Here is a 12,177-nt window from a genome sequence, read left to right on the forward strand (position 1 = left end):
CCCCAAGCTTGTCTCCACGCTCAGCAGGGACTCTGCTTGAGATTCTCTCCTTCTGTCCCTTCCTCTGTTCATTCTCTCCCTCTCTCTCTCTCTCTCTATCTCTCTAAAATAAATAAATAATTTTTAAAAAGAAGATAGATGGATGGATAGACAAAAGGACACTGACAAAAGGACAATGACACTTTTCATTTATACCTTTAGCCTGGAGGAGAAAAAGGTTCAACCCTGAAACATCATTGGAGCTAAATCATGGCCAGATGATGTCTTATCACCAAGAAGAGGAGGGGAGGAGGAGGTTTGATGTAAGCAGCCTCATGAAGGTTCCACTCTTAGAAAACTGAGATCTTAAAAACCCACAAGAAAACCCTGCCCAGAAGGTATGATTTATTGACCTCAAAGATAAGAGTGCTGACCTCACTTTTTGCCAGAACCCAGGCACCTCCTCTCAATCCAAACCAACCAACCACAGTCTGGCTGCCAAGTTCACCTACCACTCTGGCCAAAGAAATTATTTACCTTAAGTAAACCCTAGGAAATGCTTTGAGGTTCACCGTGGCATGTCAGAGTTTAAGAAAATCACACCCAGTCCGTAAAAGAATGAGAGTTTAAAAAAATGTGGGCATCTTCAAGCCCCAAATTTTAGTCTGCTGTCATTCTTTTATCTCACCACAATAATTATTTGTGAGGAGGAAGTCTGAAAACTGATCTTTGGAGTAACTGCCAGTTCATGGTCCTACCTACGTCCTCATTCCACACAGCTACAAAGGGATCACTTTTCCAAGGCCCCATTAGGCTATGTGTCATATTCATTATGGATCTTTAGGCTGTCACATTCTCCCAAACGTGTGTCCCCAAATGACAGACCAGAGGTACCTCTCTTGCATTCTTTTATGAGATATCCATGGATAAAGAGGAAGAGTCTTATGTGATGAGGAAGAGTCAGTAAGGAAGGATTCCACTAGGACACTTAGCCATGCCTAGAGCTCTCCACCAGGCCTCACCCCCACAGAACTCAGCGGAGCTCAGCATCTCCTCACCACCAGGCTTATCGCTGCTGCTGTCTCTCCATTTAAGGCAATTCAAAAGCAGCTTATTGGTAATCATCAAAGAGCAAATGCTTAGAAACTCACCACAAATGTTCCACATACCCACTCATAGTTCTCCTAATTCAATTTATAAAAATGATCCAAATTAACACATATGAATGACACTATTGAAGAAAAATATTCATAGACAGATTACCTACTTTTTTCAATGATAAAATCAACAGGCTGTGAGGAAAATAAGAACAAAAACAAAGATGATTAAGAGATAAGCTCAAATTTCTCCAGCAATTAGAGACAAAACCAGAGTTAGGATTCAAATGTCTTATCTTCTAGAAGTGCTAGATATTACCTCAAGCACAGAGATGTGGATGTGTTGACTCAATGAGGAGCTGGACTCAGCTCCCTAACCTCAGCCAGGGCTGCTTGCACATAGATGGGCATATCCACACCCCCTGTCTGGCGCCCACTCTGCCTCTCTGATCCCTTCCAGAGCCAACCTGTACAATTGTGGCCTCTACTTTCTCAGCTCCTATTCATTCCCACTCAGTCCAATCTGGTCCCAACTCTCCAAAGTTCCAGTTAAGGAGGCTCCCAACTGCCATGCCTGAGCCTCTCCGATCTATTCTTCACTGTCTTCATGGACTATCTTGCAGAAATGTAAATTGGCTCCTGACACTCCCCTCCTACAAATCCAAGAGATCTTTCCTGCAGCCCCCAGGATACACCCAAAGGTCTCTAAGCTGACATAAAGGGTACAGCAAGGGGGCACGTGGGCGGCTTGGTGGTTGAGTGTTTGCCTTCGGCTCAGCTTGCGATCCCAGGGTCCTGGGATCGAGTTCTGCATCAGGCTCCCCGGTGCAGAGCCTGCTTCTCCCTCTGCCTATGTCTCTGCCTCTCTCTGTGTGTCTCTCATAAATAGATAGATAGATAGATAGATAGATAGATAGATAGATAAAGGGGGGAGGGGTGTGCTGCATGATCTGCCCTTTGCCTCCTTGCCAGCCTCCTCCCAGCCATGACCCCCACCTCCAGCCCCACCCAGCTCTCTGGAAGTCCCTCCAAGGCTCAGTGTGCATCCTTGCCTTCAAATCCTCACACTCCATCCACAGCCTGGGATTATCTTCCTCCCACTTTTCACTTGATAAACTCCTGTGCCTCCCTCAGATTGAAAAGGGCCTTCCTCATATCTTCCCATCTCCTGCACCTAAATGAGTGTCCTCCCCACCCTTGTTCCTCTGCCCCCAGTAAGTTCTTTAGAGCACCTGGCACTATCTAATGTTTGCATTTCTTTGTTTAATGTCTGTCTCCTCATCCACCACTTACTACTCCATGCCCGTTTCCTTCACCACAGTACCCCAGCACCTAACAGTATGTACCCCCGGGTAAGTACTCCAGTCCTTATAGAATGAATGCTTGTACATATTTGTATATGTATAGGAGATTTATATATATATAAATATACATTTATATATATGACCACATAAGTTACTCATTAAGTCAACATTGGTAAGCATCTGCTAGCTGCTTAGTTGAGCTCAGCTGATCTGCTCAGGATGATGAGCAGGAGGCTTGCATTCAAGAGGGACCTCAACAAGCACACTGAAGCCAGCTGCTGTCAACATTAACTGCTTATCTATAACATTATTAGCTAAAAGCAGATGTTAGACCTTTATCATTCAACACTTGGGCAATTACGGATAATTTTAAAGGGTGTCTACTCCAAGCAAATCATGGTGCCAGGCTCTGCAGGATTCCAAAGAGAGCAAGAGCCCCTTGCCCACAAAATGATAAAGAGGAAAGAAAAATGATAAAGGAGGACACGGATGGAGCTTCTTCTAAATCAGGTTCTACATTTGACTGCATGTTCTAAACAGTGTTACTGAATTCACCATAATTGAAATTTCTCTCCACGTTTCACATACCAGACTCCTAAATGCAAAAATGAAACAAGAGCGACAAATACTTTCTCCTCCCCTGCTCCTCCTGACTAGCCAAGAGCAGTGACTGAAAGCCAGCTTCAGGATGAAATTCAAACTGCCAGCTCCGAGGACCCTCCACATCCACCCCTTCCTTGTGAGACAGACAGATGATGATGGCTTTGGAGTCAGAAGACCCCTTGCCATGGCTAAAGTCAAGTGGCTCACTCTGCCCTATTTCCTTATTCCTTTGCAACATGGGCTTCCAACCACCACCCTGCCCATGGCCTATGGCACTGTTACTAGGAGTGAAATGAGGTTACCTGTGAAAGTTTCCACAGACTATAGTAGGTGTACAAATGTGACAGTTTGTGACTTTTATCAGGACTCAAATATTTAGCATCTTGTATTGACCTGTCTAGTGCTTGTTAATCTCAAGCCTCCAGGTCCACTGTATATTCAGGCTCAGAGAACACACGCCTTACAATCTGCCTGCCGGTGGTGCCTGCAGTACTGAGCACATGGCACCCACATAATAAATTCTTGTAGGTTGGTTACTTGTTGGCATTTTTGACGGATTTGACTCAGAGTACAAAGTGTTCCATGACCTTCCTGGGTTTCTCATTGATAATAAGCACTTTTTCTGGAAATAGCCATACTGTTTATCTAGACAATAATCTTTATGATCTTTCTCCCTTTTCCCCAATTATATTGGAAAGAAAACATTTTTGGCAAAAGCATAAAGAATACTTTTCCAGTGCAATTTTCAAGGTTCCTTCTAAAGATGAGATAGCGGCCAAAAAGTCACTTGGTAATGGCAAGCCACTTCTACTACTTGCTTTTCAACAAACCCAGCCTGAGTCCTCCTGAGCATAGGGCACAGTGTTGGGGCTGTAAGGGTAAACAAGGTCAGCAGAATCCCACAATGGGTCTGCAGCCAGACTGCCAGGGATAGAATTCTGGCTTCACATAGTCCTACCTGCCTGATTTTGCACAAGTCACCCGGTTTTTCTCTTTTTTCTCATCTAAAATAGGGTAATAATGGCCACACTTACCATGGTGAGCACTGTGTAATGTATGGAATTGTCAAATCACTATGTTGTATATCTGAAACTAATAGAATATTGTATGTCAACTATACTTCAATAAGAATAAATAAATAAATTTTTTAAAAATAAAATAGGGTAGTAATAGATCCCACCTCCAAAGGTTGTCTTCAGGTTGAACTGAGTCAATACAGAGCTTTTAGCATAGTGCCTAGTATAGGGTAACAAAAATATGAACCATGTAAATCCTTGTAGCTGAACAGACTGCGATTCAGAGAAGCAAAGTGACTTAAGTCAAGGAGCCATAAAGAGATTGCAGTGAGGGCTGGAACCCAGCTCCTTGTGGGTATTTCACACAAGTGGCACTCCAGAGAGTCCAGATAAGCTGAAACCTGATAAGCGGGGACAGTAAAGACACCTACTTCTACTATCCCTCCAACTACCCTGCACAGCCACCCTTGCCTGCCAATGGGACCCCAAGTCCGGCCTTGCCCTTTTTGTTCTCCCATGGGACTCAGAATATACCTAGAGGGGTTCCATCTACTGCTAGCTCCGCCAGAAACACTGTGATGAAGGAAAACCTCACTCCCTCATGGGGTGGTTTTGTAGATTAAATGAGATAATGCTTGGAAAAGTGCCGAGCAGAGTAGCTGGCATATGGTATGCAGCCAATAAATGTTGTCTATTAAAAACATTAGTAGTGCCTGCTCTCTAGAAGCTGTACACATTCCAACCCCAAATGCCAGACACAGGGCAGACTGAGATCTCACTTGGGTAGAAGAGAGGGACACAGAGTCCATGAAGAACTACAGTGAAAGGTGAGATTCACTTAAGACAGAGGAAGTGTCCGGAGTCCCACTCTTCCCTGTCTTTCTTTAAGAAAAAAAAAATAATAATGATGATAATAAGGGAAAAGGAAAAACCTTTAGCTGGTGCTTTGCTAGCAAAACCCAGTATCTGAGCATTGGATTTTTAATATTTTAGTATTTCTAAACAGAGCAAAGACGGCTTCCACTCCCTATTTGGTTACATATACTTGCGCAGCAAATGCTTGGCTTTGCCGCATTGATGAATGGGCTTATTCAGGCTGATTTTCCAGGTAAAAAAAAAATGGCTCAGACACAAGACTGAATTAAAACACAACCCACAAATCTCCTTAGAATATTCACGACATGCTTTGGATTCAGAGTTCTAAAGCACTTCCGTATCACCGTCTCCCTATCCCAATACTGACAATCCCTAGTTGTGAAAAGATAAATTTAATATTAGAACAGAAGGAATCTGGTGGAAAAAAGAAAAATGAAAAAGAAGGACAGGACTAGACGGGGAGCAGAAACTGCATTTTGTACTGTGTATTCCCCGGAGCAGAGCCCAGGGCCCAGCCCCAGAGGAACGGGTGGCAAATGCAAACTGCCTGGATCCACGTCCCCACGGAGTTTGCAACCCAGGTGAGGAATGTAACCTAACTATTACACCAAGTTCAACCACAAAATCAATTCCACCCTCGTCCAGCCTGAACTCCGTGGGGCAGGTGCTCAGGAAAATGCTAGCTTCCTGTTTACCTGGGCAGGTATTTGCAAGGAGTCTAAGGGGCGGGGTGGGGGGGGGGATGTATACAGTTCTAAGCAAATGGTTATGCAAATCACTTAAACAAATGCATGGAAAAGGGAGGGGAAGGTTTCTGATCTGGCTTTCCTCACCTGCCCCACTCTTCGGAGGGTAGGATGAAGTGAAAGGTCCAAGAGCGGGACGAGCCGCAAGTCCGCTGTGTGTGAAGACCACGCACGACCCCGCTCCACCCGCTCGCGCTCGGGCATCAAACCCGAGCCCCCGGGTTATTCGGGCGGGAGGAGGTGGTTCTTTGCTGTCCTCCACCCCTGCCGCGGGGCCGCCCGAGTTACACCACCGGCTCAGTCTCCCTAGCCGAGAGGTGGGTGACAACCAAGGACGCAAACGGTGCTCCTTTCCCAAAAGAGACGGGGAAAGACAGAGCGCAGGAGGGATGGGGGGGCGACCGAGCCCTGCAATGCGAAAGGCGCCCGGCCCGGCTCGCCGCGGCCCCTGCAGGAAGGTCTGGCTCGCCCGCCAGCCGCTTCACCTCGGGAGGTCCGGCAGGCACCCCGAGGGGCGCGGGGAGGGAAGTCCCCGACCTCCGCCCCCACCCCCGCCTCCACCACCGCGGATGCAGACGCGCGGAGCCGGCGCGGCTGCACGGCGGCCCTGCAAGCCCCGCGCCGCTCCCACCCGAGCGCCCGGCAGTCCGTGGGCAGCGCCGCACCAGCACGGGGCCCGCGTGCGCTCCGCTCTGCGACTGTCGCGGGGCGCCTGGCACCGCTGCAGGGCAAAGGGGAGGGGGGATGACAGGCAAGAAGGCGGAGCAGGCGGCCCGGGAAGCACTTACATTCGCCAGGAAAGCGCCTCCTCTCGAGGAAGAGAAGGAAAGGCTTCGCGGCGCAGGAAACGCCCCAGGGATGCCCCCGGCGGAGTGCCGCCTCTCCCCGCTCGCCCGCTCTCCCGCCTGCAGGCGGCCCTGCACCCCGCCGCTGCCCACCCCACGCGCAACAGCGGGGCCCAGACGCCCCCGCCCGAGGCCTCCCGAGGGGCCCAGCCGCCGTCCCGCCGCCCGCCGCTCGCGCAACAGGCGGATCTGTAGGACTCCAGCGACGGCGGGCTCCGGGCACCCGGAGGACGGGGGGCGCCGCCGGGCAGGCGCCCCGCACAGCGCACAGTCCCCGCGGGCCGTGACCGGGGCCGCGACCGGGGCCGCGGGGCTGCAGGGGCGGCAAGACGCGGCGAAAGTTGCGGGGTCGCACGGAGAAGTCGCCCGAGTGCGCGCGGAGGAGGGGACGCGGGCAGGTACCTGCGGGATCCCGGCGCCGCGGGCTCGCTCCGCTCGGCGACGCCGCCCGCCCGCCCGGCCGCCCGCGCCGCAGGGATCCGGCCTCGCCGCGCGGCCCCGCGCCCGCCACGGCGGCGGCGAGGACAGCCGGTGGCCCGCCCGGGTCCGTCGGCCCGTCCCGCCCGGCGGGAGCGCAGCGCGGGGCAGCGGCGAGCGGGGCGGGGCGGGGAGGGGCGGGGAGGGGCGGGGCCGGGCGGGGCGGGCTGCTCGGCCGCCGCCCCATTGGTCCCGCTCCGCCCGCCGCCGCGCCTCGGCCCTCCGCCTGCGCTCCCCGGGCCCGGGGCCAGGCGCCCCGCCGCCGGCGCTGGCAGGTTGCGGGGCCCGCGCCGCGCCTCCGGCGGACGCACCGGAGGACAGACCCCCGCCCCCGCCCCGAGCGCCCCGAGCGCCCCAGTCCCGCAGCCGCGAGCCCCGACCCGCTGCGAGCAGGAGCGCGCCCCCCTGCGCTCCCCCCTGCGGGGCCCCCCGCGCCCCCCTGCGCCCCCCCCCTGCGGGGCCCCCCGCGCCCCCCTGCGCGCCCCCCGGGCTGCAGCCCGCGCCGCCGCCGGACACCCACCAGCTCCTCCGCGGTCCCCGGCGGCTCCGAAAAGTCGCGGCCCTAGCGACGCTCTGCACATTTGCCGGGATCCCCCTAGGAAGTACCGAGGCCCCAACTTGTTTTAAAACAAAGTGCGAAGGAGGAACCAGCCGCGCTCCCGCCTGTTACCCGCCAGCCCCGCTGCCCGAAGGCTCGTGCACTGTGCAGCGAGACTGCTTCACGCGCTCCGTTCCTCGACTTACCTACCGAGGCGCACGCAGCGAGCGGAAGGCGACGAGTCGGGTCTCCCTCCCGAGGATGGAAGAGGAGGTCAGAGGGAGATGCCCGCAGCCCGAGGCTGAGGAACGAACCCGGGGCGTCAGCTAGGGCGCCGTGGGGTCCGGAAGGCCTGGCCGGCCCCTCCGCAGTGAGCAGGAACTCAGTGAACCGCCCGGAGCAGAAATGGGACGCTCGGGGACCCACCCCCGCGCTCCCCCTCCCGCCCCCAAACTGCAGATTTTTAAGTTGTGCAGACTTGCAATAATTCCTCAGAGCCAGCTGCTCCAAGCTGTAGGCGCCCGGTGTTCCCGCCCCACAGCACGCAATGGGACAACCGCCCCCCACCCAGCGCCTGCTGCCCGCTGGCCTCAGACGAGCACCCAGCAGGACCACACAGAGTTAAGTTCCAGGCCCTGAGCCGGCACGTGGGGGGGCGGGGGGGGGGACAGGGGCAAAGGATGTACGGGAAAGGTGAAAGACACTTTTGTCTGACCTCATCCAAGGACCCAGTGGTGTCTGGATTTTCTCATTGTTTTTGTTTAATCAAAACCCACGTTAGGAATCAGAGAAAGGGGAGCGGTGTTTTACAATGTCTGGTAGGCTTCTAAAGGGGGTGAAACCACCTTACAGAGAGGTTGAGCTAGAAGAGAGGACAATAGCAAGCAGGAATGGCAGAGGAGAAGCAAAAGCACAGCAGAGTCTTCCCTCAGACACCAGCATTTTCATTTGGCTCATGGAAGGCAAGGTGGGGAGGCAGGTGGCTGGGAAACAGGTGTTTGGGGGCCCTCTGTCCCTAATCCCATTGTTGTTTGGCTCTCCCAGGCCTGTCCCCTCTCTTATGGAAGAGGATCCAAAGCATTTGTCTACACTGCTGTTTGCAAGCCTCTGAAGAAGGTAATTTGCATATACAATAATCATCTTTAGCGTAAGATCTAAGATTATTCTAAAAATATGCTTATATTTTATCAGCACCTGAGAAGAATGCTTCCAAATCTCTCCCAGCAGTTAGCTCTTTAATCATTTCAAATCATTAAGTAACCCGAAAAGTCCAGCATTGTTTACTTGAGAATGAGATATGTTCAGAATCTCCATGCACTGCAGAGCGCATCTGCAGTGCAGAAGAGCCAGGAAGCCAGGGCCTTCTCGCTGGTCTGAATAGCACCTGGGAACTAGAGGGAGGCACCCATGGTGGAGTACCGAGAGGACCCCCACTTGGCATCTGTGAAAACGGGGCACAGAAAGGACAGGACTTTACTGGGCACATATGGGGGTGTGGTAGAAAAGGGGCTCAGATTTAAGAGACAGAGACTGGGGTTCTCATCACGCTGTACCCAGGGGGAGCCCTGTGAGCAAGTCACTTAGTGGTTCAACATGATGTTTCTTCTTCTTCACCTTCTGGGGTCATCAGGGGGATCATATGAGGCAAATGGAATAATCAACAGGGGAGCATGTATGGGCCATAAAATGCATGTCTGTTCCCCAGAAATTCACCCCTGACCATTTACCAAGGTTGAGTCAGGCAAGGTGGTAAATGCATTTATACACACACACACACACACACACACACACACGGAGTCATGCTCTCACCCCGTGTGTCTAGGGCATCTTCCCCTAATCTCTATCATCATTGCCACAATGCCTGCTCTGATCCATTTAACTGCCTCCTTCCTCCCACACGCCACCTCCTTTTTTCCTCCCTCCATTAAAATGTCTTTATGCCACATAATATGGCCCATCCCCTTTTCATTAACCATGTGCATAGAAAAACATCTGGACAAGCCAGACATTAACCTATAAGGGGTTAATCATTGGCTGACAATAATACTCCCTCCTCCATGGTTTCCAGAACTCCCTGGGTCAGTGGAGACATCTCAAGCAAATGCGGGCCTCGGTGCATATGTCTTCCAGGCTTCTATAATTCTTGCTTTGGACACTCTTGGTAGGTTCCCCCTCTCTTACCCACTTACCCACAGGTCCATGTCGCCCCCCCCCCACCCTAAACCTGTCTCTGACCCTTCATTCTCTCTAAACTCCAAATGACAGAAATCCAGTGAGGTATCAATTTGCTTTTTAAATGGAAAAAGGTGAAAATGAAGGTGTTCTTATCTCTGACAAGGAGATGGTGAGTGAGGGAGTATTAGTAACAGGGGTGAACATTTGTTCCACTGGTTCCTTTTGTTGGCATCTCTTTAAACAGCAGCCTGAATGTCACAGGAGTACTTGAAGCATTTGCAATTCCCCACAGTGCCAGCCTTTTTCCTGTCTCCCTGCACTCACCGTGATCTCCCTCTGCTTGGAATATCCTTCCCAACTGGAAGCCTTTGTTTGCTCACCCAACTCCCTTTCTCTTAGGACACCATGCAGTTGCTGGTCACTACCCTCTGGAAAGCCCCCTCGCCTATCCAGGAGTCTGTACCTCCCCTTCACACTCCCTCATGCTTTCTGCTTCTCACTTAGGTAACACCTACCATATTGGATTTTCATTGTTTATTTTCAACTTGGCGCTGAACTCCTTGAAGGCTGAATTTCTAGACCCTTTAATAGGGTCTACGTGTTTATGAGGTGAATTACTGAAGACTCCACATGTGCTTCTGATAGAAATTGATATACTTTATTTCTTCCATCAGGTAAAGAGAAAACATATCAACCATCACATCAATCTCTGCTTGGATGCCAGGCAGGTCGAGATTAAATCTAGTTATTTAGCTAGAATGCTTTTATCACAGACTACTGCTCCAATGATCTCTCTTCTTTGACAAAACTATTTGTATGCTTATTTAGAATGCCCTGTTATATTATTTTTATATTGAAAGTCCCTTAGGGGCGCCTGAGTGGCTCATTCAGCTAAGCCTCCAACTCTTGATTTTGGCTCAGGTCATAATCTTGGGGTTATGAGATCAAGGCCCTGGTCAAGCCTTGCGTTCAAGTGCAGAGTCTGCTTGAGATTCTCTCTCTCCCTCTCCCTCTGCCCCTCCTCCAGCTTGCATTATCTCTCTCTCTAAAATAAATAAATAAATAAACAAACAAGTAAATAAATTCTTTAAAAAAAGTACCTTAAATATTTGTGGTCTTCAAGTCCATAGACTTGAATTCTAAGCTATCTCTGCCTCTGATCAACTCAGTGATATCTCCTCTCTGGCTCTCTAGACTTGACAAGATGATCCCCAAGGTGTTTGCCAGTTCTAAAAGCCTTACAGTTCACAGATAAAAGGACATTATTTATAAATTATTAAATTTAAAAAAACCTTCTGTAACAGAATATGGCTTAAGTCTCCAGGCACAAAGGAATCCTCTCTTCAGGTCGTTGGAGATGTCCTCCAAGGATCCTTGAGCATTTCCCAATTTGGGTTCCATGGAACACCTGTGTCAGGTCAGAAGACTTTGGACAGGGCAGCCCCCCGATGGCCCAGCGGTTTGACACCACCTTCAGCCTGGGGTGTGATTCTGGAGACCGGGGATCGAGTCCCACATCAGGCTCCCTGCATAGAGCCTGCTTCTCCCTCTGCCTGTGTCTCTGCCTCTCTGTCTCTCTCTGTCTGTCATGAATAAATAAAATAATAAAATCTTTAAAAAAAGACTTTGGACAAGCACATACTATATTCCACCAATGCCTGGCCCATGCTTCAGCATAGTTAGGGCCCTGTCTGAGAGGTCAAGCCATGAAAATACTCCAAGGAATGGACTTCCAGAGTGCTCACAATTGGACTGAAACTTACCTCTTCAGTCAATTTTGGGCTCTTCACACTTTTCTCCCTGCCTCACTCACTCCACACATCCTCCCCGACCCTGACACACACATTGCCCACTCTTGCATTCCAGCCTGACACAATAGATTCATCTTTCCATTGTGTTCATGTATACTCTCTGAGCCTTGGCCTTGTCCACAGCCTGTTCCTATATGTCCCCTTCCCTACCTGGCAAATGCCAACTTCACCTGCAATATCATTATCACCCATTCTTTTAGTTTTCCTTGAGCCACAAATAGTTTTTAGTAAATCCTTCTACTGTGTCCTCTCATACTTCGTACAAGCCTCTAGTTATAGTTATACTCTTACAATACGGGCACCTGTTTAGATTGGATCTTCTCTATTAAGTTGCAGGCTCCTTGAAGGCAGACATTATGTGGTTTTGCTCATCTCAATATCTTCAGAGCCTGGTGCATTACAGATGTTCAGTGACTACTTCAAGAATAAAGAAGTAAAAAAAAAAAAAAAAAAAGAATAAAGAAGTAGATGATGGATGGATGGATGGATGGATGGATGGATGGATGGATGGATGGGTCATTGAGTGGATGGGTGGATGGATAGATGGATGAACTAAGACCTTAGTTCAGACTTCAGGGAGAGTACAGGAAAACAACTCAGAGGCACCAAAGACCAGATGGGTCAACCTCCTGTTTTTTCCTTCTCTTGGAGAGTTCTGTGCCTATTTTAATAAACCTCTATTCCTGTGATGGAACTTGGGGTCTAGCTTT

General features: G+C 50.6%; 1 protein-coding gene and 1 long non-coding RNA gene across 7 annotated transcripts in view; one reads left to right on the plus strand and one right to left on the minus strand.

Annotated features, from left to right (window-relative positions):
* Positions 1-7,900, minus strand: part of KCNS3 (potassium voltage-gated channel modifier subfamily S member 3) — a 41,140-nt gene extending 33,240 nt beyond the window's left edge. The window contains exon 1 of one of the 6 annotated variants that reach the window (XM_077844050.1): positions 7,692-7,900. The gene's annotated coding sequence lies outside the window, so the exon portion shown is untranslated. Of the gene's footprint in view, positions 1-5,708; positions 6,130-6,409; positions 6,540-6,868; positions 6,956-7,463; positions 7,612-7,687 lie in introns of those variants that run through there. The other 5 variants (XM_077844048.1, XM_077844053.1, XM_077844049.1 and 2 more) reach the window with 5 other exon arrangements.
* Positions 7,438-11,334, plus strand: LOC144281200 (uncharacterized). The gene is made up of 5 exons (XR_013349701.1): positions 7,438-8,101; positions 8,526-8,597; positions 9,550-9,642; positions 10,161-10,330; positions 10,974-11,334. It is a non-coding gene; the product is annotated as an uncharacterized LOC144281200 (long non-coding RNA).
* The last annotated feature ends 843 nt before the right edge of the window (positions 11,335-12,177 follow it).

Source organism: Canis aureus, chromosome 12, assembly GCF_053574225.1.
Source record: "Canis aureus isolate CA01 chromosome 12, VMU_Caureus_v.1.0, whole genome shotgun sequence".
Lineage (NCBI taxonomy): Eukaryota > Metazoa > Chordata > Mammalia > Carnivora > Canidae > Canis > Canis aureus.